The sequence below is a fragment of the Pipra filicauda genome, unplaced genomic scaffold (genome assembly GCF_003945595.2).
Source record: "Pipra filicauda isolate LSUMZ 115617 unplaced genomic scaffold, ASM394559v2 scaffold1121_size70662_pilon, whole genome shotgun sequence".
Lineage (NCBI taxonomy): Eukaryota > Metazoa > Chordata > Aves > Passeriformes > Pipridae > Pipra > Pipra filicauda.
Genome location: NW_024103565.1, coordinates 42,890 through 69,889, shown reverse-complemented (window position 1 = coordinate 69,889; position 27,000 = coordinate 42,890). Strand labels below are relative to the sequence as shown.

General features: G+C 53.4%; 2 long non-coding RNA genes across 3 annotated transcripts; both read right to left on the bottom strand.

Annotated features, from left to right (window-relative positions):
* Positions 1–14,359: 14,359 nt before the first annotated feature.
* On the bottom strand, positions 14,360–18,873 carry LOC120323551. Its single transcript, XR_005564100.1, has 3 exons — positions 18,849–18,873; positions 14,901–14,985; positions 14,360–14,482 (listed from the first exon to the last, which is right to left on the bottom strand). It is a non-coding gene; the product is annotated as an uncharacterized LOC120323551 (long non-coding RNA).
* A 2,748-nt stretch (positions 18,874–21,621) lies between these two features.
* On the bottom strand, positions 21,622–22,808 carry LOC120323553. Of its 2 annotated transcripts, XR_005564101.1 has the most exons (3): positions 22,746–22,808; positions 22,363–22,487; positions 21,622–21,849 (listed from the first exon to the last, which is right to left on the bottom strand). It is a non-coding gene; the product is annotated as an uncharacterized LOC120323553 (long non-coding RNA). The 2 variants fall into 2 exon arrangements; XR_005564102.1 differs by lacking the exon at positions 22,746–22,808 and having other exon boundaries at positions 21,622–21,846; positions 22,363–22,598.
* Positions 22,809–27,000: the final 4,192 nt, after the last annotated feature.

Below are 27,000 nucleotides of genomic sequence, written 5' to 3'. Positions count from 1 at the left end.
GACAGAGAGTGACCCAGCCCTGCTTGGGCTTCCTATTGCCAGGGGATGGAGGAGCTGTGCCCTGCACTGCCCTGCCGGGGCTCCCGGCGCTCCGGAGCGTCCGGAGCTCAGGCTATCCCGCCCGCAGCCGCAGGACTCCCAGCACAGCTCCTGGCAGCAGGGATGGAGCAGCCCCGGGCCAGCGCTTCCATCGGGCACAAGATGGATTTGTCTCCCGAGCAGGGCTCGTCTGCCAAACGCACATCCCAGGGGGGGAACCAGCCACGGGCACCGGGGTGGGCACGGGGAAAGGACTGCCTGCGGCTCCTCAGCCGGGGGCTGCTCTGGACGGGCCCCCTGAGATGCCTCACCCCGGACACGCCCCAGCGCCAGCCCAGAAGCACCCAAAGAATCCAGGCGGCACTCGGCAGGGTCGGCACGGCGGGGCTGCAGAGCAGCGCGGGCAGCCATTCCCAGGGCCCACCTCCCAGAGCTCCCCCGCGCCCCCCACGCGTGTCCCGCCCGCCCCAAATCCCTGCCCTTCCAGCCGGAGCCCAGCAGCCAGCAGCAGCCTTAAAGCCGGGGCCATGTGCCCTCAGCGGCACTAAAGCCCGAGCCAGAGCCCTCGGAGATGCCTGAAAAGAAAAGGGGATGCTCGGAGAAAGTCGGGCTCGGAGGCAATTCGCAGTTTTTCGGGGATCCAACGGCAACCGCAGAGCCCGTGGACAGCTGGAACAGGTGGGGCAGAGCCGAGGTGCCCTGAAGGCAGGGATGTGCATCCCTTTGCTCGGGGAAAAGAACTCCCCGGGGCCGCTCCGAGGCTCCCAAGGGACAGCGGCTTCCCGGCCGGAGAGACGTCCTCGCCCGTGCTCAGGGGCTGCCTCGCCCCGGGCCGGGAGCGCGTCCGGCCCCCGCCTTCTCCTGGGCGAACCCATCCCCTGGAGCCCGGCCCGGGGCGGAAAAGCGGCCGAATTCCAGCGAACTCGCTCAAGTCCCCCCAGGGACACCAGCGGGGCTGGGGGAGGAGGGTTACAAACAGCAAAGTCTGTGGAATATCAACCTGTCCTTGTCCCGATCCCGCTGAGCAAACCTGGAACTGTGGCTGCTTCCTGGCAAACCTGGCGTTAGAGCAGCAGCTCTGCGGGGGAACATCCGGGCTCCAGGAGGCACTGGGAGGCTGTTGCAGCAGGAATTCGGCATGGAATTGCGGGCTGTAGGTAGAATTCATCCAAACCTGCAAAGCTGAGACCGGAACCCAAACCTGGGCCCCCTGCAGAGAACAATCTTTGTGCTGCCGTGTCGGCCAAAGCCGCTGCCCAACAATCCCCTCGTTTGACTTTCTAGGTGAATTGTGCACAAGCCGGTCCCCCATTCCCTATCCAGGCTGGGAGTGCTCGTGCCCTTGGCACAGATGGCTCTGGCTGGGCAGGAACTGAGAGCAGGACATGGGGCAGAGTGGATCAGCTGCCCAGGGAATCTCCAGGAGATGAAGCTACGGGATCCTCATTCCAATCAAGGGAACACATTCTGTCTCTGGCAGAAGCCGGGAGCCAAAGCAGATCCCGCCTGGCCAGGCTGGGGGGCAGCAGTTGGATCCACTCTGGGGGAAAGCCCCTGTACCTGCCAGGAGCTCTGACTCTGTTTGTCCTGCCAGCTCCTGACCAGTGTCAGGGCCACTGGGAGGGATTCAGAATCCAAAGAAATCCCAAATCCTACTGAGGGACTCAATCAAAGGAAGAAAGTAACTTTTGTCATAAAAAGCTTAAAAAAACTGTTAAAAATTCTAGGACAGCAATACTGGGATTCTCAGGAAACTTATTAGTGCTCTTGGTTCCATTTCAATGTATCTTTAGTCTGTCAATGAGCAGCTTGGAGAACTTCCCCTGGAATTTAGAGGCTGAGCAGGGTTTGCTTTGGATTGCCTGGCACCTCTGGCCCCAGCTGGTGCAAACACAACTTGGGCCAATGGTCTGTGCCCAGTGTGTCCCTGTGGGCAGTGCCAGGCTGGGGACAGGCACACGCAGCTGGCAGCACTCTCTGCCCCAAACAGCCTTGGGGGGCAGCGCAGCCCCGGGGATCGAGGGGGGCTGGAGGCAGCCCAGGAAAGGCCCCCCCCTCCCCCCGGGGCAGCTCCACAGCCCCCCCGGGGGCCCCGCTGCTCCCCCGGCTGGCACAGAGCCCCCTGCCCATGGCTGGCAAATCAGGGCCAGGGCTCGGCCTCGCTGCAGCCGCCCCACACGGGAGCAACTCAGGGCTCAGCCCAACATTTCCCTGCTTGGCCACTGCAGAGACCCTCAGTTCACCTCAACACCTTCCTTCTCTTCCCAGCAGGTTACCTGAACTTTAACACCCACAACTGTCTGTGTCTCTCACCACTCATCACCTCAGCTTACCTCAGTGTGTTCATTCCCTGCCCTGGAGAGAATGAACCTCCTTCTTAACCCCCAAAATTTCCCCTTTCAGCCCACTCCTGATTACCTTTTCTTGAACACAAAAGAGTCATTCTCTCCCCCAGAGATTACCTCCTTTTTAACCCCCAGAGTCTTCCCTACTGCACACTCCTGATTACCTCTTTTGGACCTCCAAATATTCATTCTCTGCTCTGCAGTTTTGCTCAAGGTTCACACTCAGAAATTTCCCTACCTCTCCCCCACTGACTGCCTCACTTTCTTCCAAAATGTTCCTTCTCTCTGCTGCACATTGCCACAGATTTAACCCCCACAATTTTCCCTACAAGTTCACCACTGAGTACCTCCTGTTCATCTCTCAATATTCATTCTCTACCATGCAGATTACCTCAGATATTTCCCCCCCAGATTTTCCCTACGAGTCCACAAATGATTACCCCAGTTTACCTCAGGATGTACATTCTCTGCTCCACGTGACCTCAAATTTGACAAACACAAATTTTCCCTACCTGCCCAACACTGACTGCCTCACTTTACCCCGAGGTATTCATTCTCTCTGCTACAGATTGCCCAGATTTTATCCCAAAATTCTCCTTACCTACCCACATGTAATCAGCTCCTCTGTACAAATACATGTTCATTCTCTACCCTGTGGGCTACCCCAAGTTTGCTCCATCCCAAACCTGGGGGCAACATTCAGACAGTCTGGAAACACTCCCCTTCCCTGCTACTCCGTCCTTCCTTACACCTCCACTGCCCAGGGAGCAAATGCCAACAGCAGGAGGAGAGAAAGGTGTCCCTCTGACTTACCCCACCCCACGGGCAGCACCAGGAGCCCCCAGCCCGGCCGGCAGGGCTGCAGCCTCTTGCCTTTGGCTGCTCCCAGCCCAGGGCACTTGGCAGAGCTGGGCTGGATCAGGGCTTTGGCCTGGCCTGGAAGAGAGGAGAACAAGGCAATTAAGGGCGCTGGGCAAGTCAAAGGCTCCTGCCCTTCACTCTTCTGTTCAGTTGCTCACTAGAGAGTTTTAGTCATGAAAAATCCAGGGGGGACAACAAATAAATGAGACCTTTTCCAGCATTTCCATTCCTATCTGTTTCAGGCATTAAAAGGAGGCTCATCTTTCTTACTGCGTTCCTTGCCCAATTTGAACAGAACCCTTTTCATTCCAAACCTCCCTTGGGACTCAGTCAATCCTCTGCCATTGGGCTTTGGACAAAGGAAGAGACATTTGGGATGATGGACTCCAGGAAATCGGGGAAAGAAACCTGATAGGAAAAGGTCTCATGGCACTCCAGAACTCAGAAATGTGTTCATGCCTTGCCAGCCCACCCCCATTCTGTGCCACCCACCTGAGCTGGGCAGGTGAGGCCAAGGCTCCCCTTCCTCCTGCCAGTCACTGTCCCAGCACATGGATCCCCAGGCTGGGCAGCACTTGGAAAAACCTGGGAAAGGTAAAAGGAAAATGGCACTGCCTGTCAGAAAACAAGTGTCTGTGAACATCCCTTCTGGACAAATGTAATCACATCCCTCTGCTCCAATAAACACAGGGCAGGCAGGTCTCTCCAGCCCAGGGGAGAACAGGGAAGGAGAACTGCAGGAACACAGGCAGGCACGGGCAGCTCTTGGCACTGATTCCCTGCAGACCTCTCTGCACTTGGGGCTCTTGGTACTTCAGTTCTAAGGAATGGGGGGGCAGCAGCCCAGGAATACCCCTCAAAAACAGGGGCCTGGGGAGTTGTGAGAGGAGACACGGAGAGAGAACAGGAACGGGGGTTGTTTGGGAACAGGCTGTGTGTCCAGCAGGGAGGGGAACTGTAAACACGGGAGGCTGGAGGAAGGCAGGGGGGGAGCACGGGCCTGCCTTGGATGGATCCTTTTTCCCTTTGCTCAGGGGCCTCAGCTCCACCCTCGCTGAGAGCAGGGGAAGAGTTCATTTAGGCACAAGGCAGTGATGCAGCCACTGGGGCAGGGGAAGAGGGGACAGGAACTGAGAGCAACTGACACCAAAATGACACAATCACCACTGAAAGGGACTTTATTGAGCTGCAACACAAACACAGTCACAGCACGCCAGGGCCAGAGGTGCCCACAGCACCACCAACACAGCAGCTGGGCTTGCAGGAACACCCTCTACTCAAGTTATGGAGCCAGGGGCAGACAGTTGGGATCCATCCTAAAGATGCACTCAGGCATCAGGGCCAAGTCCTGCCCACTCACGGCACAGTTCAGCCCCAGCAGCAGTGGCATTTTCTGCCTCTCCCTCCAATCTCATTTGGGACCCAACAGTTCAATGCTGGGGAATTTTAGCTTCATCAATGTTTTACAAAGTTGTGCTTCCTGAGAACTGGTGCATTTTTGAGTCTTCCTGACTCTTCCAGTGCTGCACTTGCCAGGATCCTTTGGGCCTGGTGTGTTGTTGACAGGCAGGGCACTCCAGGAAACAACTTCCCACCAGTCATGGAAGAATAGGAACAGCTTAAACAAACCCAATCCAACACATGGGATACAGATTTAGGGGATACAAAAGGAAAGGAGCAAGGCATCCCATCCTGACTACCCCAGAGACAGAACTGTGGCTCAGCAGAAATCCCTCCCCCACGGCCCCTCCCGCTCCCCCCCAGCCCACACGGCAGCCCCGGGGCAGCCGATCCCGCAGGCTCCAGCACTGGGACAATTCCTGCGGGTGCCTCCACCCCCGGGGAGGCTGCGGGGCGGCTCCAAGGGGATCCCGCTGGCCAGGCTCTGCCCAACCAAGCCGGCTTTAGGCCAGGCCTGGCACTGTGGGGCCGTGGGCACGGGCAGGTTGGCCTGAGCTCCCCGTTGGCCACCCCTGGAGCGCTGGGCAGGCGCCCCGGCGGGGCCAAGGGGAGAGGGCACGGAACGGCTGCACACACCTTGGCTGCCTTGGCCCAGCACACACTCACTGCACCTGCAGCCTTTAGCCAGGGCCCCTGAGCACACACAGCCCTTACCCTGCTCCTCAGGGGCAGCAGCCCCGGGGCTCAATTCGCAGCCAACTTCTCATCCTTTCCTTTGGTCCTTTGATCCCTGGGCAGGGCAGAGACACGGGAGAAGCACCTTCCTGTCATTGATCCCAGAGACAGCAACTCTGTTGTTCATAAAGTCAGTACAATAATTACTGGGATTAGTGGATGGATTAAAGTGTTCCAAAACTTTGTAGCAGGTGGTGAGAATCCTGTAAATATGGCCCACCAGTGGGGAGCAGTGAGCTGTTCTAACCTGATGCCCAAAGCTCACTAATTGACCCCTAGAGTTACTGTTTGCATTTGGTGATCAAGTCAAGTCTTCTTTCAAATTTGCAGGGCAATAATTTGCACTTACATACAAAAATCCCTGGTTTACTTACATTGAAGTGTGTTATTTTTCCAGCACGATATCAGTCGGTGCACTGCAGCAATTCAGGAGACAACAGCCAGTTAATTTTTGCAATCCAGGATGGGAATACGGTCCTCCAGATCAGTTCATTGGTACCCATTAAGTCATTCTGTGCCTTATTTCTTTGTATTACAATATACACACTATGGCATGGACTACTTTTGCCTCCCCCCGTCGTGACTCTGGCACGGGTTATCTGCTCCTGCTTTCCAAAAGTGCCTCCCACTGATAGATTTGGCTGACCCAGCAGTGAGCCATGCATGCTCCCTCTCTTCTCCCTGCACTTGCTTTGGGGCTTTGCCCCATTTCCCCAGTGATTTGTGCTCACTGTCCAGGGGATCTACACCTGTTGCTTAAACCACAGGGCCGTTGGCAACTCCCTCACGAGGCCTCGCTCCTGCCCCGACCCCTGCTCTGGCTCTGGCTCGGATACACCATCTCCATTCCATGGGGCTGCCTTCCTGAGCAGGGCCTGGCCTGTGCACCCTGGAGGAGCTTTTGACCCAAGGCCTTAGGGGGATTTCAGGCCCTCTTATCATTTGTTGTTCCCACTAAAGCCCAATAACGTACTCAGAGCCACTTCTCCAACAGGGTCTATCTTGGGCTGGCTTCCAGTAACTTCCTATTCCCAAATCCTAAGGGCACTTCCTTCCTACCTGGAACAGTTCGTTGGGATACATGCCCGGAATAAAGACAAGTGCCACAAACATTCAAACACACAAAATATCTTTATTGCAGTGAGAAGAAGAAGAAGAATCAACTTAGCAAAGAGAATCAAAAGTTCAAAAAGGATACAAATGAACTACCTTGTCATGTGGCATTAAAACAAATACTAAGAACAGCATTCAATACACTATAGTAATAAGTAGTAAAAAGGGAGTCAAAGGGATACCAAAAAGGATCTTCACACAATATTATGGGTAACTATTAACACGCTATTTGGTTAGTAAAAGGGGAAATTAAAGGGAAAATATTATGAGTCCTAAATAAAGGGTATTAAAGGAACACTAAAGGATATTTAAAGTCTTCCCATCACTAAACTCTGCCTACCCACACAGCCAGGCCAGGGCTGTCAGGATCTGCAGCAGCTGGTCGGTGCCCATCCCTTAGCGGGCGTCCCCGCGGAGCAACACAGGCTCGGTGGCAGGATGAGGATCGCTCAGCTCAGCAGTCCTGACAGCCCATTTTTATCAGCTCCACATTACACCACGTAGGGCCAGGACGCAGTGTAAGGGGAGGCCTGAATGGCAGCCAAACACCGCCCGATCATTGCCTGATGGCAACAGTCTGGGCCTGCCCTACCTGTAGGGCAAGGGGCCAGCCCTACCTGTAGGGCAAGGGGCCAGCCACCCCTGCCCACATCATCTTCCTCTCACCAGCATCTTTCTCACCCCTATGGATGACCTCTACCCTTGTGTTGCAAGGGCAGAGGTATCTATCTGGCAAGGTGTAGCAGAACCAAGGAAGAACTCAGCTCTCAGAACGGGACATCAGGCTGACTTGCTGAAAAGCACAATGGACCTTACAATTAGCTTGTGCCATCAAGTTCCATTGTACCATACTCGAGCTGGTTTCACATCCTAACAGGATTTCTTTCTCACACCTCTATGCTCCATTGATCATCTCATTCAACAGTTCCCCCCTTACATTACCCTACTTCTGCCAGAGGCTCCAAGGGGCATCATTAGCACTGGCAGGAACCTTTAGTTCCCCCTCTCTGGCTCGTATTGGCCACAGGTCTGGAGCCTGTTGAATTGCTCCCTGAGCTGCTTCAAACCCTCCTGGGCTGCTCATTTCCCACTCAGACTCACACTTCTGTCCTGGGACTTTATGGCACGGGCCAAGGATTGATCCCAAAGCAGGACCTTCTGGTCACCAAAAGCCAAACAAACCAATAAACTGCTGGGCTTCCACCTTGCTCTGGGGGTGACAAAGCCTGAAGTCACTTGCCTAGTCCTGGGCAACACTTCCTGGGGACCACAACGCCACTGAGGTCCTAAAAATATCACAGGTTGGGCAGGTGCTTGAATTCTGTCTGGATTAACTCCCCCCCTTTCTTTCCACGTGCTGCACAACTCACTCTAAGGGTGCTTGTACTCCCTGAACCACTCCCTCACCCATCCAACCATCCCTTGGCCCCTCTCTGACAAGGACAGTGGCTCCAGGTGTTCTGCCACACTCCCAGGGCATCCTCAACAAACCCAGCCCAACTCCACAGGACAAACTGCTCCCTGTCTGCCCAGTCCAGTCTAATCCCAGAGGCTCCCAGATCATGCAGAACAACTACTCAGGAGATCAGAGACTCCAGTCCATCTCTTCCTAGCACAGGTTTGGCTGAGTTTGGCAAATAGGGAAACTGAGGAATTCCCCAATGTTTTCCCAATTTAACCCCTGTCACACCAGTCACCTTTGCCGTGAGGAGGGAAGAAAGGGACCCTCAATATGAGAATCAGCAAGCTTCGTTTATTGATCATTGTTAACAGCTTAATATATGCTTTATAATTAGCTCATACATATCGCAAAGATTAAGCTCATTATTGGTTCTGCTTAAATGTTGATCTCACCTCTTAATCCCTTCCTTTGTTGACACTTAGATGTTAATTCTGTCTCTCACTCCCTTCCTTTGTTGACACAGGTGGCTTTCAGTTGCTTTTTGTTTTGCTAATCACAACGACCTGTTTACCAGCCAACTAGCAGGCACAAAGACACTGTAGCTCTGCTATCTCAGATTTTCTCACGGCCTAGGCAAGCCGTGTTCTATAGCCAATTCCCTACAAACCTTAACACTACCAGTCCTTAATTCTCCCTCTACTGGGTTAAGGACTGAGGAAGTTGGACCTGGGTCTCACCAGGACATGTGCAAACCAAATGCTGGGGACTGGAACACACACCTTGCACTCCTGCAGCTCTTACCATTACATTCAAGAGAAAACAGCCAATTGGACCATCACTGCTCGTTTCTTAATCCCAATCCCACACTTCCTTTGCACTTGGAGCACCACTTTTAGAACCCAATTACAGTCCATTAGAGAGCTCCATGTCTAGCATGGACAGCTACACCTGGGATACTCTCAGCAATGCCTGAATCCAGTGCAGGGACCTTGCTTTGAACTCCCCAGGGCCGGGCACCCCGAGGATCTCCCCGAATAATCCTTTCGGTGCGCGCTGGAGTCCTCGGGGTGCCCCAACCCGGGGGGCACCAACAGCACTGTCCCTCCAGGGGGGCCCAATTTGGTCCCAAAATGCAGGGGGATCTTGCCTGTGTCCCAGACTGGTCCGGGGATCTGAGGCCCTTCCCGAGAAAATCTCGGTGCCGGCGTGAAGGGCCAGAGATCCCTTGGAGCCACGGGAGAGCAGGCACAGAGTCCCTCCTGCAGGGCCAATTCTGCTGCCTGAACTCAGCTCTTCAAAGAAGCCTCTAAGATTCAGTTGGTGAGGTTTAGAAGCCAGGCATTACTTGCTTACATCACCCTGCCATGATCCCAGCCCACCGAGTGCCCTGGCAATCAGCTCCCAAAGGGCACACACAGCTATCTCCACTGCAGCTGATATGGCTGCATTACAGGAGGGTTCATTTTCCTTCCCTGCATTCCTAATCCCTACTCAGGACATTTTCCAACACTCACTACCATACACACCTACCCTTAGAAGGTTTCCAAGGGGCTTCACCGAGGGCCTTCGCAGGTCTGCTCTGTCTGGAGCCCTCAACTCAGGAAACTCTGTTGGCCAAGAGCCTCCAGGAGGATTTCCAGCTTTTGGGGCTCTCTTTTAACCATTTTTCCCATCACTCTAGCTGGAACTATCACCTGCCCTACAGGGGGAACAGCCCACAAAGTTCACTTGCAGGGATGCCATTAATTGAAAGTCCCTTGTTGGGGGGTCACTGCACACCTTGTCCTTTGTTTGCCCTCCCCAGCAAAGATGCTTCCAACAGTTCTGAGAGATCTGGCAGCCCCAGAGCTCTCCTCAGGGAATGCTTCAGCTGCTTAAAGGCTGCCCTTGCACCATCTAGCCAAGGCAGCAAATGCTTACAGGCTGTTGGAAAAGTTGGCATAACAGTCTTAGCACACATCCAGAGGGAGCAATCCAGAGTCCACCCCGTCCTACCATTCCCAGGAAGGCAGTTCAGGGGCTGTCTGGGGCTCAGGGAGGAGTCAGGTGGCTTCTCTTCTTCCTTCCTGCTTTCCAGATTTTCTCCTTCAAAGGCAACGGCCATCTTTTAAACCTAAGGTTGTCATTCAAGGTGGTTCTCTCAGGTCCTGCACTCATCAATCATCTTGGCCATTGGTTCCTTGGCAGGTTCTTGCATTCACATCCTACAAGCAAACCAGGATGAGCCAATTGAGCTGTTACTGCAACCAATCCAAGCTGCCATTCTGATTTTAAAGGATACTGGCTTTGCCTTACCCATATAGATCCCACATCAGGGGTAATACCTACAGGTTCTGCCCTCTTCCACTCTCCTGCAACTCCATTGGCCCACACCACAGGAACAATTGCAGCTGCCACTTCAGTCGGGACCTTGCTGCTGACAGGAGTTATTCCCTGCACAACAAGAGCTGCTGCTTTGACACATTTAGTTCCAGCAATTACAGTTTCAACATCCCCAGTTTTCAATTTCATTTCTGCCTCAACTTTTCCACTCAATCTCTTGCTAGCACAGGTTTGGCTGAGTTTGGCAAATTGGGAAACTGAGGAATTCCCCAATGTTTTCCCAGTTTAACCCCTGTCACACCAGTCACCTTAACACTGTCAGTCCTTAATTCTCCTTCTCTTGTGTTAAGGACTGAGAAAGTTGAACCTGTGACTGACCAGGACATGTGCAAACCAAATGCTGGGGACTGGAACACACACCTTGCACTCCTGCAGCTCTTACCATTACATTCAAGAGAAAACAGCCAATTGTAGCATCACTGCTCATTTCTTAACCCCAATCCCACACTTCCTTTGCACTTGGAGCACCACTTTTAGAACCCAATTACAGTCCAGTAGAGAGCTCCATGTCTAGCATGGACAGCTACACCTGGGATACTCTCAGCAATGCCTGAATCCAGTGCAAGGACCTTGCTTTGAACTCCCCAGGGCCGGGCACCCCGAGGATCTCCCCGAATAATCCTTTCGGTGCGCGCTGGAGTCCTCGGGGTGCCCCAACCCGGGGGGCACCAACAGCACTGTCCCTCCAGGGGGGCCCAATTTGGTCCCAAGGCTTCAATGGACAGCCCAAAAGGCATTTACAGAGCCCTTCTTTGGAACCAACCAACGTGTACGGGTAGGAAGCCACAAGAAGGCCTCATTTATAAATGCAGGGGGATCTTGCCTGTGTCCCAGACTGGTCCGGGGATCTGAGGCCCTTCCCGAGAAAATTTCGGTGCCGGCGTGAAGGCCCAGAGATCCCTTGGAGCCACGGGAGAGCAGGCACAGAGTCCCTCCTGCAGGGCCAATTCTGCTGACTGAAAACAGCTCCTCAAAGAAACTTCTAAGACTCAATTGGTGAGGTTTAGAAGCCAGGCAATCTTTTATTCCTATGCTCTTGAATCATTCCAGCCCACCAGGTGTCCTGGCAATCAGCTCCCAAAGGGCACACAGAGCTATCTCCACTGCAGCTGATATGGCAGCATTACAGGAGGGTTCATTTTCCTTCCCTGCATTCCTAATCCCCACTCAGGACATTTTCCAACACTCATTGCCATACACACCTACCCTTAGAAGATTTCCAAGGGGCTTCACCGAGGGCCTTCGCAGGTCTGCTCTGTCTGGAGCCCTCAAAGTCCTCAGTGCCTGCCTTAGGAACCTCAAGACAACTCACCTGCTTACACAGGAACTTGGTGCTGCTTGGCTGCTGCCTCACTTCCCTTCTTCCTTCTTTCTTCACCTCCCTTGGTTAGTCCCTTTAAATCCCTGGGCTCAGCTCTGTGCAGTTTCCAGGCTACATCCCACTGCAAAAAGGATTAGCTCTTGTTACATCTCAACACTCAGATATCATTCCCACTTTTTTCCTGACACTTGGCCATTAGGCCAGTGTCTCATTATTTAAAGCAGAGTTTGACTCCTCAGTGACAACAACAGCTACAGCCCTGAATCATAACACAGGCTGAGACACAAACACGGATGGGAACTCTGAAGGATCCACTTTGTTCTGCTCACCAACCAAAAGGAGCTTTCTGAACTCAAGAATAATAGACCCCAGGTCCTTTTTCTGCAACTTTGGCTGCTATAGATGTGACCCACAAGACCTGGAAAGGCCCTTCCCACTTCACCTGCAGGGCTGGCAGTGCCACCACTCGACACGGACCCAGGGGCTGGGCAGGAACGGAGGGGCTGGGGCGTCCAATCCATCGGCCCAGGCGGCACCAGGAGTTCCTGCAGTTCCTCAGGGGAGAGCCTCAAGCCAACAAAGGATTATGGAGATCATTTTAAACTTTAATAGGTATATCTCCTGGAATATGGGGACTTTGACAAGGCCTACTGGTGCAACAAGGACACCCTCAAGGCTATCTATTAAAAGCATCTACCAGCACTCCAAAGCTGTCACTATCCTTCTTGCAGGGGCAACTCAGGAAACTCTCTTTGCCAAGAGCCTCCAGAAGGATTTCCAGCTTTTGGGGCTCTCTTTTAACCATTTTTCCCATCACTCTAGCTGGGACTATCACCTGCCCTACAGGGGGAACAGCCCACAAAGTTCACCATCAGGGATGCCATTAATTGAAAGTCCCTTGTTGGGGGGTCACTGCACACCTTGTCCTTTGTTTGCCCTCCCCAGCAAAGATGCTTCCAACAGTTCTGAGAGATCTGGCAGACCCAGAGCTCTCCTCAGGGAATGCTTTAGCTGCTTAAAGGCTGCCATTGCACCATCTAGCCAAGGCAGCAAATGCTTACAGGCTGTTCTTAAAAGCTGGTATAACAGTCTTAGCACACATCCAGAGGGAGCAATCCAGAGTCCACCCCGTCCTACCATTCCCAGGAAGGCAGTTCAGGGGCTGTCTGGGGCTCAGGGAGGAGTCAGGTGGCTTCTTTTCTTCCTTCCTGCTTTCCAGATTTTCTCCTTCAAAGGCAACGGCCATCTTTTAAACCTAAGGTTGTCATTCAAGGTGGTTCTCTCAGGTCCTGCACTCATCAATCATCTTGGCCATTGGTTCCTTGGCAGGTTCTTGCATTCACGTCCTACAAGCAAACCAGGAGGAGCAAATTCAGCTGTTACTGCAACCAATCCAAGCTGGCATCCTGATTTTAAAGGATACTGGCTTGGCCTTACCAGGAGAGATCCCACACCAGGGGTAATACCTACAGGTTCTGCCCTCTTCCACTCTCCTGCAGTTCCACTGGCCCACACCACAGGAACAGCTGCAGCTGCCACTTCAGTCGGGACCTTGCTGCTGACAGGAGTTATTCCCTGCACAACAAGAGCTGCTGCTTTGACACATTTAGTTCCAGCAATTACAGTTTCAACATCCCCAGTTTTCCATTTCATTTCTGCCTCAACTTTTCCACTCAATCTCTTGCTAGCCCAGGTTTGGCTGAGTTTGGCAAATTGGGAAACTGAGGAATTCCCCAATGTTTTCCCAGTTTAACCCCTGTCACACCAGTCACCTTAACACTGCCAGCCCTTAATTCTCCTTCGCTTGTCTTAAGGACTGAGGAAGTTGGACCTGGGTCTGAGCAGGACATGTGCAAACCAAATGCTGGGGACTGGAACACACACCTTGCACTCCTGCAGCTCTTACCATTATATTCAAGAGAAAATAGTCAGTTGTACCATCACTGCTCATTTCTTCTGTGCCACAGCAACATCATTCCAGGCTTCTCCCTGCCAACCTTATGCTTCTCCCAGCAGCTCCAGTGGCACCAAAACTTGTCCTGAAGGCACAAAGGCTCCTTTTGGAAGCACCACGACTCACCTAGACTGTAGCACTGGAATTCCATCTCCTGGACAAGCTGGGAGAAGCAGGCAAGAAAACCAGGACCTTACAGGTCAATTGGGGGCACCTCTTCAGCCAACAGCAGCTCCAAGAAAGATACTGAGTCAACACCTCACCAAAACCACAGGAGAACAACTGCCAACACCTCAACAATCACTCCAGTTTTCAATTGAGAAAGCAACACTGAAGAAAAGCTTTTCAGACACTTGGGAAGAGTCCATCCCACTTTAACCAGTTTGTGGGACTTGTTCCCAGCCTCCTGAGGTTCATTTCCCACCTCACTCAGTGCTGCAGTACACCTGGTTCTACACACACACACAGGGAGCTGCTGCTGCTCCTGGATCCCAGACTCCTGGTTCTCCTTGCAACTCCTCCAGCTGTTTGCCCAGCTCTCCAGTGCCCATTCCTTTGCCCACTGCACTTGTTCACAGCCCCAGGGCTCCCAGGGCCACCCGGGGCTCTCCCCTGCCCTGACACTCAGGGCCCTTTCCCAGCCCCGACTCCCTCCAGCACTGACACAGCTGCTGCACCTGCAAGTCTCCTGCTCCTGCCCTCCCTCTGCCTGCAAAACACTCCTGCCAGCTCCTGCACCCCCACCTCTTACCTCCCAGGAAAACACAGCTGCATCCTCCTGGATCCTCCAGCTGGATGCTGCTGGCTCTGGGCAGCTCCCACCCTTCAGCAGGGGATGCCAAAGGCAGCTCTGGGGACTGTCCCCAGGGCAGGGACACCCACTCTGGGTCACACCAACACTCAGCCATCTCAGGCCTGGGCTCTTCTGCCTGCAGGGCAACAAACAGTCAAGCAGGGACACTGGGACACTCAAAGCAAACAGGGACAACACACTCCACAGCCTGGCACACCACAGCCCCCAAACCTGCCCAGGCTCCAGCTGCTGCACAGACCTGTGGCCACACAGGACCCAAACCCACCCCCAGCACAGACAACCCTGGGCAGGTCAAGCTGCTCATTCCCAACCACAACCAAACAGCCAGTGCCACTGTCTGCCAGCCCCTGCTCCCAGCAATCAATCATCTTGCCCATTTCCTTTCTTTACAGGTCCTTGCATTCACATTCTGCTATCAAACCATCAGCAGCAAATTTAGCTCTTACTAGAACCAATCCAGCTTGGCTTCCTAATTTTAAAGGATACTTGGTTGGCCTTACCAGGAGAGACTCTGGCTTAGGGGTAATTCTTACAGGTTCTGTCCTTGTCCATTTTCTTGGAATTCCACTGGCCCACACCACAGGAACAACAGCAGCTGCCACTTCAGTCAGGACCTTGCTGCTGACAGAAGTTTATTATCCCTCTGTAAACACCAAACTGCTTCAATACAAACAATCCAGTGGACACTACAACTCCTTGGCACTTTCAGTGGAACCAGTGCAAGTCAGTTGCTAAGTTACACAAGGTTTTCTTCTCAAGTTGTAATTAATTAAGATATCAAAACAACAACAGCTGTGAGATAAGAGATCCCCCCCACCAGTGGTTCTACTTTTAGGGAAACAAAAACCCAAACCCCCATCCCCAGTACTACAATAGCTCAGGCTCCCAGAAGGGCCCAGGGGCTGGGCTGGGGCTTTTGGCTGCCCTGGAGCACAGGGAGGAACACGAGGTCACCACCCCAAAGCCACAGCTGAGAACCCAAAGAGCAGCCACACCAGCAGCTCCTGCCAGCCCTGCTGGGCTGGGCCTTGGGGAGGAAGGGCACTGGCCTTTCTTCCTGCCTAGGAGCAAAGAGCCTCCTTGCAGAGCACTTCTCCTGCCAAGGCCATCAGCTCAGACAGGAAGTTCATCAAGGGCAGCTTCTTGCACTGAGCACGATTGCTCTTCCCTGGACAATCTCCTTCCAACTGAACTAAGAAGTACACACAAGTGTTCAGGTGTTACCTAAAATTGCTTACAAGAACCTCTGAGACTCAACTGATGAGTTTTAGAAGCCAGGCAACCTTTTATTCCTATGCTCTTGAATCATTCCAGCCCACCAGGTGCCCTGGCAATAAGCTCCCAAAGGGCACACACAGCTATCTCCACTGCAGCTGATATGGCAGCATTACAGGAGGATTCATTTTTGTTCTCTACATTCCTGTTCCACGTTCAGGGCATTTTCCAACACTCACTACCATACCCAACTACCCTTACAAGGTTTCCAAGGGGCTTCACCGAGGGCCTTCCCAGGTCTGCTCTGTCTGGAGCCCTCAAAGTCCTCAGTGCCTGCCTTAGGAACCTCAAGACAACTCACCTGTTTACACAGGCACTTGGTGCTGCTTGGCTGCTGCCTCACTTCCCTTCTTCCTTCTTTCTTCACCTCCCTTGGTTAGTCCCTTTAAATCCCTTGGCTCAGCTCTGTGCAGTTTCCAGGCTACATCCCACTGCAAAAAGGATTACCTCTTGTTACATCTCAACACTCAGATATCATTCCCACTTTTTTCCTGACACTAGGCCATTAGGCCAGTGTCTCATTATTTAAAGCAGAGTTTGACTCCTCAGTGACAACAACAGCTACAGCCCTGAATCATAACACAGGCTGAGACACAAACATGGATGGGAACTCTGAAGGATCCACTTTGTTCTGCTCACCAACCAAAAGGAGCTTTCTGAACTCAGGAATAATAGACCCCAGGTCCTTTTTCTGCAACTTGAGCTGCTATAGATGTGACCCACAAGACCTGGAAAGGCCCTTCCCACTTCACCTGCAGGGGCTGGCAGTGCCACCACTCGACACGGACCCAGGGGCTGGGCAGGAACGGAGGGGCTGGGGCGTCCAATCCATCGGCCCAGGTGGCACCAGGAGTTCCTGGAGTTCCTCAGGGGAGAGCCTCAAGCCAACAAAGGATTATGGAGATCATTTTAAACTTCAATAGGTATATCTCCTGGAATATGGGGACTTGGACAAGGCCTACTGGTGCAACAAGGACACCCTCAAGGCTATCTATTAAAAGCATCTACCAGCACTCAAAAGCTGTCACTATCCTTCTTGCAGGGGCAACTCAGGAAACTCTGTTGGTCAAGAGTCTCCAGGAGGATTTCCAGCTTTTGGGGCTCTCTTTTAACCATTTTTCCCATCACTGTAGCTGGGACTATCACCTGCCCTACAGGGGGAACAGCCCACAAAGTTCACTGGCAGGGATGCCATTAACTCAAAGGCCCTTGTCAGGGTGGTCACTGCACACCTTGTCCTTTGTTTGCCCTCCCCAGCAAAGATGCTTCCAACAGTTCTGAGAGATCTGGCAGACCCAGAGCTCTCCTCAGGGAATGCTTTAGCTGCTTAAAGGCTGCCCTTGCACCATCTAGCCAAGGCAGCAAATGCTTACAGGCTGTTGGAAAAGCTGGCATAACAGTCTTACCACACATCCAGAGGGAGCAATCCAGAGTCCACCCCGTCCTACCATTGCCAGGAAGGCAGTTCAGGGGCTGTCTGGGGCTCAGGGAGAAGTCAGGTGGCTTCTCCTCTTCCTTTCCCCTTTCCAGATTTTCTCCTTCAAAAGCAAAGGTTTCTTGGCTTTCCTTGCTCAAGGAGACGCAGCAAAGGCCATCTTTTAAATCCAATACTGGAAACTCCTGGAGATTGTCATTCAAGGTGGTTCTCTCAGGTCCTGCACTCAATCATCTTGGCCATTGCTTTTCTTGGCAGGTTCTTGCATTCACGTCCTACAAGCAAAGCAGGATGAGCCAATTTAGCTGTTACTGCAACCAGTCCAAGCTGGAATTCTGATTTTAAAGGATACTGGCTCTGCCTTACAGTACAAATCCCACATTAGGGGTAATACCTACAGGTTCTGCCCTCTTCCACTCTCCTGGAACTCCACTGGCCCACACCACAGGAACAATTGCAGCTGCCACTTCAGTCGGGACCTTGCTGCTGACAGGAGTTATTCCCTGCACAACAAGAGCTGCTGCTTTGACACATTTAGTTCCAGCAATTACAGTTTCAACATCCCCAGTTTTTAATTTCATTTCTGCCTCAACTTTTCCACTCAATCTCTTCCTAGCCCTGGTTTGGGTGAGTTTGGCAAATAGGGAAACTGAGGAATTCCCCAGTTTGTTCTTCCCAATTTAACCCCTGTCACACCAGTCACCTTAACACTGCCAGCCCTTAATTCTCCCTCGATTGGGTTAAAGACTGAGGAAGTTGGACCTGGGTCTGACCAGGACATGTGCAAAACAAATGCTGGGGACTGGAACACACACCTTGCACTCCTGCAGCTCTTACCATTGCATTCAAGAGAAAACAGCCAATTGGACCATCACTGCTCATTTCTTAATCCCAATCCCACACTTCCTTTGCACTTGGAGCACCACTTTTAGAACCCAATTCCAGCCCATTAGAGAGCTCCCTGCCTAGCAGGGACAGGGACCCCTGGGAAACTCTCAGCAATGCCTGAATCCATTGCAGGGACCTTGCTTTGAACTCCCCAGGGCCGGGCACCCCGAGGATCTCCCCGAATAATCCTTTCGGTGCGCGCTGGAGTCCTCGGGGTGCCCCAACCCGGAGGGCACCAACAGCACTGTCCCTCCAGGGGGGCCCATTTCGGGTCACAAGCTTTCACTGGACAGCCCAAAGGCCATTTCAAGAGCCCTTCTTTGGAAAACCACCAATGGGTACGTTTAGGAAGCACAACAAGGCCCCTTTTATACTGCAGTGGCTCTTGCCTGTGTCCCAGACTGGTCCGGGGATCTGAGGCCCTTCCCGAGAAAATCTCGGTGCCGGCGTGAAGGACCAGAGATCCCTTGGAGCCACGGGAGAGCAGGCACAGAGTCCCTCCTGCAGGGCCAATTCTGCTGACTGAACTCAGCTCTTCCAAGAAAGCCTCTAAGATTCAGCTGGTGAGTTTTAGAAGCCAGGCATTCCTTGCTTACAACACCCTGCCATGATCCCAGCCCACCGGTGTCCTGGCAATCAGCTCCCAAAGGGCACACACAGCTATCTCCACTGCAGCTGATGGGAGGGGTCAGCATTACAGGAGGCTTCATTTTCCTTCCCTGCATTCCTGTTCCACGGTCAGGGCATTTTCCAACACTCACTACCATACACACCTACCCTTAGAAGGTTTCCAAGGGGCTTCACCGAGGCCCTTCGCAGGTCTGCTCTGTCTGGAGCCCTCAAAGTCCTCAGTGCCTGCCTTAGGAATTTCAAGAGAACTCACCTGCTGACACAGGCACTTGGTGCTGCTTGGCTGCTGCCTCACTTCCCTTCTTCCTTCTTTCTTCACCTCCCTTGGTTGGTCTCTTTAAATCCCTTGGCTCAGCTCTGTGCAGTTTCCAGGCTACATCCCACTGCAAAAAGGATTAGCTCTTGTTACATCTCAACACTCAGGTATCATTCCCACTTTTTTCCTGACACTAGGCCATTAGGCCAGTGTCTCATTATTTAAAGCAGAGTTTGACTCCTCAGTGACAACAACAGCTACAGCCCTGAATCATAACACAGGCTGAGACACAAACACGGATGGGAACTCTGAAGGATCCACTTGGTTCTGCTCACCAATCAAAAGGAGCTTTCCTAACCCAGGATAATAGACCCCAGGTCCTTTTTCTGCAACTTGGCTGCTATAGATGTGACCCACAAGACCTGGAAAGGCCCTTCCCACTTCACCTGCAGGGCTGGCAGTGCCACCACTCGACACGGACCCAGGGGCTGGGCAGGAACGGAGGGGCTGGGGCGTCCAATCCATCGGCCCAGGCGGCACCAGGAGTTCCTGGAGTTCCTCAGGGGAGAGCCTCAAGCCAACAAAGGATTATGGAGATCATTTTAAACTTTAATAAGCATATCTCCTGGAATATGGGGACTTGGACAAGGCCTACTGGTGCAACAAGGACACACTCAAGGCTATCTATTAAAAGCATCTACCAGCACTCAAAAGCTGTCACTATCCTTCTTGCAGGGGCAACTCAGGAAACTCTCTTGGCCAAGAGCCTCCAGGAGGATTTCCAGCTTTTGGGGCTCTCTTTTAACCATTTTTCCCATCACTCTAGCTGGGACTATCACCTGCCCTACAGGGGGAACAGCCCACAAAGTTCACTTGCAGGGATGCCATTAACTCAAAGTCCCTTGTTGGGGGGTCACTGCACACCTTGTCCTTTGTTTGCCCTCCCCACCAAAGATGCTTCCAACAGTTCTGAGAGATCTGGCAGACCCAGAGCTCTCCTCAGGGAATGCTTCAGCTGCTTAAAGGCTGCCCTTGCACCATCTAGCCAAGGCAGCAAATGCTTACAGGCTGTTGGAAAAGTTGGCATAACAGTCTTACCACACATCCAGAGGGAGCAATCCAGAGTCCACCCCGTCCTACCATTCCCAGGAAGGCAGTTCAGGGGCTGTCTGGGGCTCAGGGAGGAGTCAGGTGGCTTCTTTTCTTCCTTCCTGCTTTCCAGATTTTCTCCTTCAAAGGCAACGGCCATCTTTTAAACCTAAGGTTGTCATTCAAGGTGGTTCTCTCAGGTCCTGCACTCATCAATCATCTTGGCCATTGGTTCCTTGGCAGGTTCTTGCATTCACGTCCTACAAGCAAACCAGGATGAGCCAATTGAGCTGTTACTGCAACCAATCCAAGCTGGAATTCTGATTTTAAAGGATACTGGCTTTGCCTTACCCATATAGATCCCACATCAGGGGTAATACCTACAGGTTCTGCCCTCTTCCACTCTCCTGCAACTCCACTGGCCCACACCACAGGAACAATTGCAGCTGCCACTTCAGTCGGGACCTTGCTGCTGACAGGAGTTATTCCCTGCACAACAAGAGCTGCTGCTTTGACACATTTAGTTCCAGCAATTACAGTTTCAACATCCCCAGTTTTCCATTTCATTTCTGCCTCAACTTTTCCACTCAATCTCTTCCTAGCCCTGGTTTGGGTGAGTTTGGCAAATAGGGAAACTGAGGAATTCCCCAATGTTTTCCCAGTTTAACCCCTGTCACACCAGTCACCTTAACACTGCCAGTCCTTAATTCTCCCTCGATTGGGTTAAGGACTGAGGAAGTTGGACCTGGGTCTGACCAGGACATGTGCAAACCAAATGCTGGGGACTGGAACACACACCTTGCACTCCTGCAGCTCTTACCATTACATTCAAGAGAAAACAGCCAATTGGACCATCACTGCTCGTTTCTTAATCCCAATCCCACACTTCCTTTGCACTTGGAGCACCACTTTTAGAACCCAATTACAGTCCAGTAGAGAGCTCCATGTCTAGCATGGACAGCTACACCTGGGATACTCTCAGCAATGCCTGAATCCAGTGCAGGGACCTTGCTTTGAACTCCCCAGGGCCGGGCACCCCGAGGATCTCCCCGAATAATCCTTTCGGTGCGCGCTGGAGTCCTCGGGGTGCCCCAACCCGGGGGGCACCAACAGCACTGTCCCTCCAGGGGGGCCCAATTTGGTCCCAAGGCTTCAATGGACAGCCCAAAAGGCATTTCAAGAGTCCTTCTTTGGAACCCACCAACGGGTACAGGTAGGAAGCCACAACAAGGCCTCATTTATAAATGCAGGGGGATCTTGCCTGTGTCCCAGACTGGTCCAGGGATCTGAGGCCCTTCCCGAGAAAATCTCGGTGCCGGCGTGAAGGGCCAGAGATCCCTTGGAGCCACGGGAGAGCAGGCACAGAGTCCCTCCTGCAGGGCCAATTCTGCTGCCTGAACTCAGCTCTTCAAAGAAACTTCTAAGACTCAATTGGTGAGTTTTAGAAGCCAGGCATTGCTACACACTATGAGATATTTTAAAGCTTACTGAGTGAAAAAACATCAAGCTTTTATCAGTGACATCTGGTCTCAAACAGACAGCTCCTTTCAGTACAAAATTATTTTCATGGAATCATTTAAGAGGAAGTGCCCAGGAACCCCAGACTGTGCTTTCCAGAACAGAAAATAAACAGAGGGAAGGAGCTTTGCACGAGTGTAACATACTCCAGAACACACCTGACTGTAGTTTTACTCTTGATGTTCAAATATAGCAGAAGACAAAAACTCCAGCAGGAGAGCTGGCACATTACCCATGGTACCCTGAAAGTCCATCTTAAGAGAGCTAGAGAAAATCGCAGTTGTGCCAGTCCCTTTTGCCTGCAGATGCCTGGGGATCCTCTCCATCCACCTCATGCTCTCCCAACAGCAGAAAGGGTGACCTCGGGGACATGGTGGCACTCCACATCCTGCTGAGAGAGCAAGGAAACCTTTAGCAGAAAGGGGAGTTGGAATCTAAAACTTCCTTTCCTGGGAGCTTTGGGAAGCCTGCAACCAAGAGGGGGGAAATTTGCATCTCCTTTGGTGCAGGTGTCAACAGAGGCCAACCTTGTTCAGACAACTGGGCCCCTTTTGGCTCCCTGGCAGCTCCAATGGCACCAGAACCCCCTTCCAGCACACACACGGCTGTCACACACAGCCACCCACACACCTTTGCTCCAGCCCACACGTGGCCAACATTTCCTCACCCTGCACATCCCAAGGGCAGTAGTTTGGCTAGAGAGCACAGCAACCCCCCTGTCCTCACAAACTGCCTCCCTGCAAAAAAAGGAATCATTTCTCCTGGACACTTCGCCCACAGTCAAGGGCTTTTCAAACGTGCTCAGGGACCCTCCCAGCTTCTGCCTGTCCTTGCATTTCAAGGCATGGGCATGTTTCAGCAGCAGAACCCAGCTCCTCACGGGCAGTATAAGCCCTGCTCTTACCTGGACAGACTCCCGGGCTCGGCACAGCTGTGGCTCATGGAGCAGCTTCCCAAGGCCCTTCTCTCTCCCAGCAGGAAGCACAACTCGCCTCCACTCCCCAGCACCAGGGGAAACCACGAGCCAGGCTGCAAATTGACACAGAACGAGCAAAAAGCATTAATGCAGGACCAAAAAAACCAAGCTAAAGCAGTCTTTGCCTCATAACCCTGCACAGGGAAAGGGTTTGGAATTCCAAAGCAAAACTTGAGACACCCAGAGAGCACCAGCCCCGCAGTCCTGCCACGGCTCCCCCAGGGTCACCCGGCAGGGAAGGGGTTTACCCGGCCCCCGCTGCCCAGCACAACGCGCCCCTAAACGCCCCCCGGCTCCCCCGGCCCACAAACCCAGCGGCCAAGGCGCTCTCCCCTCCGCAGCCCGGGCAGCAGCGGGGCCGCGCCCTCAGCCCTCACACACACAACCGGCCCCACCCGCCCCGCCGGCCCTTTATACCGCGGGCCGGCAGCGCTGCCCAATCAGCGCTCGAGCGCCGCCGCCCAATCCCAGCCCGCCGGTCCCCGCGGCCCCGCCCCGCCCGCTCCGCTGAGGGAGATCGGGAACTGGGGACAGGAACCTGCTGCTGGGGGAGACACCCTGGACATGGAATTGCACACGGGCACCTGAAGCCCAGGCGATTTGCTTGCCTTGGCAAGGCCCTGCGTTGCTCCCAGGCACAGGAAATCTCTGTTTCCCTGCCCAGCCCTGGAGACAGGTGGCCCCTAAAATCCCCGGCAATCAGGAAGCCCAGGCTGCAGGAGCTGGCAGGACCCAGTGGCCGTGTGTGCTGTGTGACACCGTGTCCTGCAGCCCCACGGACCTGCACAGCAGGGACAGGTCCTGGCAGCGTTTCAGTGCCGAGGCCAAAGCTGGGGCTCAGGGACAGCTGGGGCACATGGCAGCTCTGGGAATCTCTGCCATGGATGTCTGGCCATTCCAGGACTGCCTGCTGGGCAAAGGAGCTTCTCTGCAGACTGTGGAACCAACAGGTCTCATGGACTGTAAGAAGCCAGAACTGCTGCAGGACTGTAGAGGAATCTGGGTCAGAAGAGACAGTCCAAGGTCTCTAAGTCTGACCTCCTGCTCAGGCCACAGTCACCAATGGGATCGGACCGGGCTGCTCAGGGAGGGATCCAGTCATGTTTTGAAACATTCCACGGATGGGGATACAACAACCTCCCCAGGCAACCCATTCCATGAGCGACTGCCCTGACAAAATACCTTCCCCTCCTATGCGGTTGGAAGCAACAGCTGGGCTGGCAGGAGCAGAACCTCCCTGCTGGGCCATTCCCCAGCAGCCCAAATGCCCTGTCCGGGGCTTGGTGCGGAGGCCTGGGCGGCTCGTTCCTCCAGCTGGGCATTTGAGGAGCTGCCCTTGCCCCGTCACTGCCAAGTCCCTCTGGCAGTGGTGCAGCTCCTCAGCTGGAGTGCCTCTGAGGGACCCCTGGCCACGTTTCCCAGCAGCTGAAGGAAGGGAGGGTCACCCCCCAAGCTGGGCTGCCTTTCTCTCGCTGCCTTTTCCCCACCTTTACACTGCAGTGACAAGAGCTGCACTTTCCCAGGGAACGGGGCAGGGACAGGGGAGAGCAGCAGGCAGGAACCCCCTTCTTTTCTGCAGGCCAATGACTAACTGTGTGTGAAGGGACAGCGACTCTGGTACCAACTCCACCTCCCACTTCTTGTCACAGATCGATCTGAGGCACTTGTCAGGTCAATACCTGCCCTTTTCAGGAGCACCAGGCTCGTGTTCAGTGTCCTCATTGTAGCCCACGAATCCCTCTAGGTGTTAAATCAGCCTCTCTGTCCTGATTCTTCTCATGAAGAATTAGCATTTAATGAGAGATACAAATTATCCTGAGAGTGTCTATGTTACAAGCTCAGTTTGGCAGTGTTGCTATCCTGGAAAGTGTGGGACAGGGACTGTCAATTCTCCTTATGCTGCTCTTAAACACCATCCCTACATTCCCAGGAGAACTCTGGAGGGAGAGACAGAGAGTTTAAAACATGAAACCTTGGCATCGCAATTGTTATTTCTAAGGATGTGTTTCTATCTGATACAGTTGTTGGGGCGATTACTCTGGAGAGTGTTTTGTACCTCAGGCAGTAAGTCTGATGGATCAGCCTCCTCGTGAGCAGGAACCAGCACGTTCCCCAAAGGAATGTTCTGTCAGACTCTGTCAAACACAGCACGGAGGTGAGCAGGAGTGGTGCTTGTGCACGGCTGAAGCGAAGCACACTTGGATTCAAACTGCTCTGGGAGATCTTTGTTGAGATGGGTATTTCTGCACAGCTTCTTGTGACATGTTGAATTTAGAGATGAGCTGATAAAGACAGTGACACTGTTCTGTCATCACTGAGCTTTTGAGGATTTCCAACCCCTTACTCTTAAGTCCAGGGGCTCGTTGCCGGGGGTTTGTTCCCGGGGCTCGTTGCCGGGTCCCGCCCGTGCCCGCTGCAGGTCCTGGCCAGTGCCGCCTCTCGCCCGGCAGGCGGAGTGGGGGCCCCGCGGCGGGAGGACCGAGGTGGGACTGGAGCTGGGATCGGGACCGCTGCGGCCACAGCGGGGCTGGGACCCCCCCAGGGAACGGGACACGGTCCCGCTCGGGCCGGGGGAGCCGGGGCTGTGCCGCGGCACGGGAGAGCGGTGACCCCGGTGGGCACGGCCGGGACTGCAGCCCCAGGGCGCGCCCCAAAAGCGGGGGATGGACCCCAAACCACGGCTGGGATGCGAGAGTGTGTCGTGGGTGGCCATAACCACTTGTCCCTCCCGCAGTCCTCGGCCCTGTCGGTCAAGTCCTGCAGTGCGGACTCGCCGTTCCCGGTAGCTGGAGAGGGCTCCCATCCCCGGGCGGCCCCAACGCCCCTAAATCCCGCAGCTCCTGCTCCCGATCCCGGGGTGCCAGCTCTCCTCATCCCGCCCCTGCCACAGGTATCTGTACGAGTACGCCAGCAGCTACAGCCAGGCGCCCCTGCCTGTGCTCCTGGGCTCCACCAGGACCTTCCTCTCCATGGTCTCCACCTGCTGCATCTCCCCTGCACCCACCGCCTGCTTCCTGAAGGAGGTGAGACCCCTGGCACCAGTGGGCTCATCTCCATGCTGCTCCTTGGCAATCCAGGCGAACCAAAGACGCCTGCTTCCAAATTTCCAGCCACTCCCCCATACCACCACAGTGATCCTCAGGTCTCAATTCAATCAGACAAGACTCAACACAGAAGGAGCGAAAATGGACATGAACTCTCCCATAAATGCATTAAGCTACTTTATTTTCAGTAGACATTTAATTTTGAAAAATAGAAATGCTAAAATATCTCATCATCTTCATCTTTTGATTCCATAAAAGTCACAATAGAAAGCTTCATAAAACTGTAAGATACTATAATGTTATAAGGAATTTCATGGTTTATATTACTGGGAAAAAAAAAAATCACTTGAATAAGATTTGAAATGTTTTCTGCTTTTTTCCTTTTTGTTCCACCATCCTGATCCACTTCATTTCATCCCAAGTTTTCATTCCCTCCTCCAAAGCAAATACAGACCTAGGAGAATTAAAAACAATAATAAAAGTAGCTGAAAGTGCTGTTGATTCAAAATCAAAATCCAAATACAAAGGTGTATCAGCAGGCCAGAGGCTGGTGGCCACCGTGTTCCCGGAGCTGGGACAAAGCTGGCTGTGGCTGGTGGCCGTCAGGGGTCCCACCAGGAGCTGGGACCTTGGATTTGTGAGGGGAAGGTCGTTGTTGACGGCCGACTCTGATCTCAGAGGGCTTTGGGTCAGCCTCCAAACCTATTCCCTGAAGCGCCCACCCAGGCTTTTCCTACGAAATACCCAATTTGGATTGAGCTTCTCCTCTTCAGGCCTTTTCCCACGTCTCTCCAGCCTTTTCAGAGCAGGTTTCAGCTGCGTTCCTGTGACATACAACACAGCTTTCATGGAAACGGAAGCGAAGACCCCTTGAGAGTGAGCGGGGGATGTACGGAGGGGATGGCTCCTTCGTGGGAACAGATGCTCAAATTTGGCATTGAAGGTCTCAGCACCATCAGAAAATCCTCTCGACTTCACCAACAGGAACTTTGGTTTCACAAGGACCAAGCGGCAGCACATGCCCTTCCTCTGCAGTGGGGTTGTCTCCATCAGGGAATTCACCAGGAGAGTTTGGGGATTCTTTCTTCCTATTATAATATTTGGACGAAGCTTTAAGTGTGTTCCCTCATGTCCCCTGTGCCATGGTCCAAACCCAATCCAAATGAAGATTCCTCCCAGGGAAAAGGTGCCAGCACAGAAAGCCCTGGCTGCCCACAGAGTGCCCAGGCTGCGCCACACACTGCACCTGAAAGCCAAACCTCACAAGCTTTCTGTCCCGGGAAACAGGGTTGCTGTCCAATGGTCAGCCCCGCCCCGCAATTACTGGCCCGCCCACCCCCAAACCCGATCCAAATGAGAATTCCTCCAAGAAAAAAGGTGCCAGCACAGAAAGCCCTCGCTGCCCACCGAGTGCCCAGGCTGCGCCACACACTGCACCTGAAAGCCAAACCTCACAAGCTTTCTGTCCCGGGAAACAGGGTTGCTGTCCACTGGTCAGCCCCGCCCGCCCTTCCTGCCGCCC